Source organism: Curcuma longa, chromosome 14 (genome assembly GCF_044706935.1).
Source record: "Curcuma longa cultivar G26 ecotype Majalengka, Jawa Barat chromosome 14, ITB_CL_G26_1.1, whole genome shotgun sequence".
NCBI classification, from domain to species: Eukaryota; Viridiplantae; Streptophyta; class Magnoliopsida; order Zingiberales; family Zingiberaceae; genus Curcuma; species Curcuma longa.
In genome coordinates, this window is record NC_133874.1 from 4335782 (window position 1) to 4343010 (window position 7229).

Genomic DNA, 7229 nt, shown 5'->3' on the forward strand with positions numbered 1-7229 from the left:
TATATCATAGTTAGATAGATACGATAAGATCAAAGTAATTAGTTGACATATGGACAAGTTCAGTCGATTGATGGTAACAATTTATAAAAGATATTGCAGCGTTCATGTCAATATTGTCACGTCCCCGGAGACGGCCGTCTGAAAATTTCGGCAGCATCTCCCCTATAACAATTAACTTTCCCTGAATACATGTATACATAAACCCCACACGACCTATTCATATTACAAAATATGGATTTATGTACAACTAAACAACAATAATGTGACCCACACGGCCACTCACACATCCTAATGTATACATAATAATATAAATCTATATCTACACAACCACCAACGAATAAACTCGAAAAGTCCACTAAATCAGAAATTACGCATGCGAAAATATAATCCCATCAAAATCCAAATAAATGGATACGACTATAAAATCATGGATAAGCATCACAAATGGAAATCTACTAGAATTACCACAAACTATAACATCGATATGAAATCACAAATCCAAAACAATAGGAAGTAAACAACTACACATAGACAACATGAAATATCTTTTGCTGTGAGATGGCATGACTGGCAGGATCTCCTCGGCAACAGTTGTAACCTCTTACCTGATATCTGGAAAGACAGAAAAATTTCAGGGTCTGAAGGGTGAGTACAGGACACTTAGTGGATAATCAGAAAAGACAGTGCATGATCAAAGTTTATAATCAAGAGCACATGTATATAACGAATAACAGGAATCAACATGTGATCCATAATAACTCTGCAACTAGTATATATACTAAAATGGATCTCATAAAATGCATCAATCGATATGAATGATCATGTCATACCGATGTATCAATCAATAAACAATCATGTATACATCCATATTCCAACGCAATATATGTACAGTCCAATACATAATATCAAGCACGCAATACAATGCAAGCATATGCATGATGCAGCTTCTTATACTCGCTCCAGTACTTATGTGTCTATATGAGATTGAGGGTATCCGACATCCAAATGATCATACATCCAGCCCTACAATAAAGTAGCCTGGTGACCCAACAGTAGGTAGTCATCTATAGTTACGTACATCCTATGGTCAACGTCTGTTCTCTAATACTCGTCCTTGAGTATCACTCCCATACTCTCCGAGTACCACCCCTCACCGGTGTCAAGGTCAGCACATCGACTCAGCTGCGTACAGGCCATACAGCCGCCATCACCATGATGGAAATAGGGGAATCATAACCACCTAATATAAACATGCCACTACAGGCCAACTATCCATAATGATGGACCTAAAATATTGTGGCTTACAATCATCATCATGCACCATGATGTGATGATCTAACCACAATAATCAACATCTACCATGCTAATCAACATGCGTAGGTAATAAAGCCCTAATGATCACAGGTATCATAAGTAAAAGATAATAACCTCTAATGATCACAGATAACATAAACAAAGATAGGAACAATAATCCCATAGATTAAAAGATTCATACAATAGAATTGATAATCAAAGATCAACAGAATTAAGGGCAAGCATGGTATAAACATGAGTAACATAAATGTCTAATCAACAAACAGGAATAGGAATGTGATCAATAGACTAATCAACAACAATAGAAAAGGAAACATGCATTGGAAGTAAGATAGCTCTGTATTGACCAAATACAGAAATTACCCATATGATATATCGCAAGTCAAACAATATAACTCCCAGAAATATCCTCGTATATAACAAACTCCTAGAATCACTCAAGGTCCTGCAAGAAGAGTAATAACATCCCTAAATGCAATGATATATCAAAGAAACCCTAATCAAATTAAGAAACCCTAAGAGATATTTTAACCCAATTGAATTAACCTAAGCTAACCCACATTAGGTTAATAAACCCCACTAGCTTTATCTTGCCTGATTAGGTCCATTTAACCCAACCAATCCATCCTCAAAGAACCGAATTAGATGAAGCATCGTTCTATTAAAGTTCTTAACAGAAACAACACCTCCATTGATCGATCCAAGACCCAATAATACCCCATTTGACAGTAATCAAACCATTTCTATAGATCCTAAACAATTCAAGAATCATATTGAAACAAGAAACTAGAGGCATCGAAAATTCCTAAAACCAAAACTGATTAAGAATAGAACATTGAAATCCTACAAGAATCGATCGGTTCCAAAGGTTTACCTCAGATTGAGCTGAACCCTAGATCCCCTAGCTCTAAACCCTAGCTCAACACAATCAACGCCGTCGGCCGAATCCAATAAATCTTCACCAAGATCCCCTCCGCAAATTGACTCCAATCAAGCTGTGAGGCACAACCACCTCAAAAATTCGAAGAGATCCAAAGAATCCCTTAAGAAAAGATCATCAAATCTCAGAAATCCATTGGAAATCAACCACTTACCGATCGTAGTCAATCTGATTGCCTCCCTCTACTGCCGCCGATCGCCTCCCTACCAGAAGAACCGCACCAACCCCCGGCAAGAAAGCAAGCCCGAGGTTGCATATCCAGATCTCTGGCAGCTTCCCCTTCGTCGACACCGACAGCGATCTCCTATGGTTCGTGTGTCGGAGCAAAAAAGAGAAGGAACAGGGGAAGGTGAGTCGGGAACTGATCCAAGCTTTTAACCCTTTAACCTATTAACCCATTAAAGGTAATTAGGCCTTAATCGGGCTTAGTTAATTGGGCTACCCAATTAACCCATTAATTAAGCCCTATTACCTAATTAAGTTTAATTAGGTCCAATTAATTCTAATTAACCTTCTAACTCTTACAAAGTAGGATTAAATTGTTTACAATTAACCCCCTATGGTTCTCGTATTTTACAGATATGCATAATGAAAAGCTTTTGAAAAATTTCTTAGCTAAATTGTTTTGTTGTTCTCTTTTCTAAAGCTCTATGCAGGGACAATTTTGATGTACATACAAGACTTTGCATCCCTCCTCCGATCTACGATTAATAGGAGGGAACTACACCTAATAGATGTAGAGGATCTAGATCTTGATCCAACAATTCTCTGCAAAGTATATTTTACTTAATTTTATTAGTCTTTTTTGACTTTAATGTATATCATTCTTAAAACTATCAAACTATTGTATTGTAACAAGTTTCTTCTATCTCAACTGAGGTTGGAATGAAGAAAATTAGTAGAATTTATAGTGAGGACTATAGGACTCTGGAGTAGCAACCTACGGGTTGCGAACCACATTAAAACATTGTGCCTTATGTTTGTGATTTGTTTGTATCAATGGTGCATTGCTTGAGTTGTTTGTTTTTATTTCCGTTGTGCTTACACGTAAAGCAACTAACTAGGACATACACTTGCCCAGCCTCAAGAACCTTAACCATCCACAACTTCCACTTTCCTAGCCTTAAACCAATCTTGACCTCAAGGACTTCCACACAACTAAGCATTTGGTCCTCCTTGACAAGCTTGGACTTTCATCACTTGCAAAGCATTAGTCATCCTTAACATACCCGAACATCCATCATTTGCTAAACATCCGGATCACCTTAACCTACTTAGAGTTCACCGTTGTCAACTCCCTATTGGACTTTCCACTTGCCAACATTGGTTGAACATCTTCATTTTCAACTCCTTGTTTATCTTTCCATCTTTGATAAATGTCTTGTCCACCTTGATCCATTTGAACTTCCCCTATGTCAATTATCCAATTAGCCTTTGGCTACTTAACATAACAAATAAACCAACATATCGTCCAAATGCACCATATTGTACAAACATTAAAACACAACAATCACATGATTACACCAACAATTTTTGCAAGCATGAGGACAAAATGAGAAGTCCAATTCCCTATAAATCATTGTCAAATTCTTCATCATTGTTGGGTAGGTATGAAAAAGCCTACTTGTTAAAAGGCTTGATGATCTACATCTACAATCTCGACCAGCTCCAGACCTTTCATTTCACGGATCTTCCCGGATGAATTGATTGGATCTTTGTTTAGCTAACTAGCATGCATTTGTGAGTTTACTAGAGTTTTTAAGGAAGTTTAAAAATTGGGCTTTCAACTCATATTAGGATATAAGAACTTTTGTTTTTTATTTTGATATATATGGAAAATAAGAAGCATTTTTATGATCAATTTCATGCGCTTTAGTTATATTTTTTATGCATGTCAAAAGGGAAGAATAGAAGAGGTGTATGTTACTTAACTACATCTCATTGAAAATTCCTACCTTAGCTTATTTTAACTTTCATAATATTTGTTAAAATTTATGTGAGTTGTTAGGTTCATTACCCTTCATAATATTTACTAAAGTTTTATAATGCCATGAACTAGAAATGAGGTGACTAGAAGGTGAAGTGAACTGAAGTTACAATGAGAAACTTTTAAGTGAATTGTTTGAGTTAAGAGATTCATAATTTATAATTTTTCTTTGCAATCTCTGCAATGCCAAAATATTTTATAGTATCGACCATTTTTATTTCTTGTCAACATCATATATTATTTTCTAATTTATTGAATTATTCAAATTCTCAACTAATATTTAGGGTTGATATTATAAAAAAGGTACACTAATTAATAATTAAATCATATTTTATATTAATATTACTAATATGATTAAAAATAAATATAAAAGTGATGGTTTTTTACACTGAATTATAGTTATCAAATCTTGATACATAGAAACATTGTTAGATTTTATTTGAATTGTAGCACATTTACTTGTTTATTGCATCCTTTAATATTTCATTACTTTATTTAATTATCATATAAACTGTAACATAGTTTAATGTATTTTAAAATTTAATTATAAAATTTTTTATAATATTTTAAATGATAAATTTATTTTAAATTTTAATATTTTAATTATACTTATATTAATTTTTCATAGGCTGAGTAATTAATATTGTAAAATATGATATAAATTATCTCACAATATTTAAAATTGACTCATACACTTGCCTCAATTATATATGATTAAAAGTAGTTTATTTAAGAAATAATTATTTCTTATAGATATGACTAATCCCACATTGTAGGGGGAATCGGGGGATCCATTAAGCAAATCCAACAGTATATATTACGATTTCCAATTAATTGATTCCTTGGAAAAAATATGTCTTGTCCTTTTTCTACAATTTCTGCAAGCTGGATTACTATAAAATAATAAATAGAAATAATTAATATCTTAGATTTAATTGAATAATCATAAACAGAAATAAATATTGTGTATAGAAAAGCCTTGAGATTTTCTTTTAGGAACAATAAAAAAAAGTGCTTATCTAAATCTATAATGCCTTCCTAATCTCTTAGCTTCTTTCATTCAAATGCCTTTGGTTTATATTTATAAACAATGTGTATGGAAATAATAAGAACTTACATAGTAATTCAAAAAAATCTATTCCGGTAGGCGCTGATGCAGGAGCTAGCTCTCTAGATGTTGTTGGAATAATAAGAATGGATAACATGAGGAGGATAGCCAAGCTAATTTTCCTTAGGTCCATCATCATGTCTTTAATATTATGTTGGATGTGAAACACAAATTTGATTAACTTTCAAAAGGAATTGAATAATTTATCCATTGGATCTACTACTTATATGGATAGAATCATATGTTACTTTTATGTGACATGGATAACTTAAACATTTATTCTTTCAACGTAATAAGTTATTTAACATATGTAAAGGAAAGTTTAATATGTATAAAAATATATTGATAATTTAATGTATTTTAGGTTACTTAAATGATCATGAAAATTATTTATAAAAAAATAACATGTAAGAGAAATTTCACATTGTCATCTAATTTATTTCAAATTATTCTAACAATATCGGCAATCCATTTCTTTCAACCCAATAGATGGTAAAATGGTTTAACCAATCCCCATGAACAATTTCTCATTCTAAAATAATTGTAGCCTCTTTTCATGACAAAATAGACTCCTGTCAACCTATTATTGGTGCAATTAACATCTAGTAGAGGATGACCACTTGCAAATATGGTTTTTATATTTGATCAATATGTTTAAGGGAGATTATGTTTGATCAATGTGTTTCATAATTGTGAAAATGGTAAAAAAAAATATTTTTTATATATCAAAACAATATATATATATATATATATATATATATACAGGAATGATATCCTGCGCGATGAGTTTACGCGACTCCGTGCGCGACAGCCGACGTGGCGAGGAGTTTCACTGTTCATCTTCCACCGTGGCCGAAACGAAACAAAATCCTACAAAATCCCGCCTCTCCCAAAATCGCGCGGCTGATTCTCAATTCGAGCTTCCGTTGTGGTTGAAAAGGAAGCAGAGAAGGATGCGACTGCAGTAGAGGTGAAGAACGAGAAGGGTGGTCTGGTTGTGGAGAAGGCCTTGTCCTTCAGGGAGGAGAGCAACTTCTTGTCGGATCTCAAGGAATCCGAGAGGAAGGCGCTGGTGGAGCTCAGAGCCGCCGTCGAGGAGGCCATCCTCAAGAACAAGCTATTTAGAGACGAGTTAGATCCGTCGGAGGGGAAGGAGAAGGTCCATGGAGAAGGGGGAAAACTAGAACTTGACAAATCTGCTGAGGCGAAGCACACCGACGAAGAAAAACCCGACCTCTCTACCCAAAACCCTAAATCCTATTCGCTCCTCTCGCGTCGCTGCGTTCGGCCCGCCCCCTTGCTCGCCTGTCACTCCTATCGTTTCGAGTTCCCTACTCGAGTTTGGTTCCGTTTCAGGTTTCGACCCTCGGTGCGAACAGAGGAGGAGAAACGCATCGGAATCGAAGATCTCACTCTCAGGTATTGGATCGTGTTCTCTTTGGCCTCTATCCACTGTCACAGAATTTGATGTGATTCCTCTGTTTGATCTTTTTCTGGCTATTTAACTTGAAGATCTGACGTTTTCTGATATTGGGTTCCTGGTTTGCCTTCTTGCGCTGCTGTAGGTCTGGTGTTTTGCTTCCGATGAATCTTCATAAATCATTTTTTTATTGACAATGTGTTCTTTTGTAGGTTTTTTCTGCAAGATGTATGTTTCTGATTTGTTATATTATTGTAGATGGTGGAATTTGTGGTGTTGGTTCAATAATTTTATTTATTTATTTATAGTTACGCCCATGAAGATGTTCCTTGGATTTCTCATGTTATAGTCTTTGTTCATGAATTTGATGGTGAGAATCTCATAAATTCATAGTTTCTTTGATTTCCTCATTTGTTATCGGTACCGCTTGGTGTTCCTGTAAATTTCTTAGTGACACTAG

The 7229-nt window shown here is 34.7% G+C and overlaps 1 long non-coding RNA gene across 1 annotated transcript; it reads right to left on the reverse strand.

The window, feature by feature from the left end:
* Nucleotides 1-396: 396 nt before the first annotated feature.
* LOC141844739 (uncharacterized) lies at nt 397-2580 on the reverse strand. The gene is made up of 3 exons (XR_012603189.1): nt 2409-2580; nt 2189-2309; nt 397-612 (listed from the first exon to the last, which is right to left on the reverse strand). It is a non-coding gene; the product is annotated as an uncharacterized LOC141844739 (long non-coding RNA).
* Between the last annotated feature and the right edge of the window lie 4649 nt (nt 2581-7229).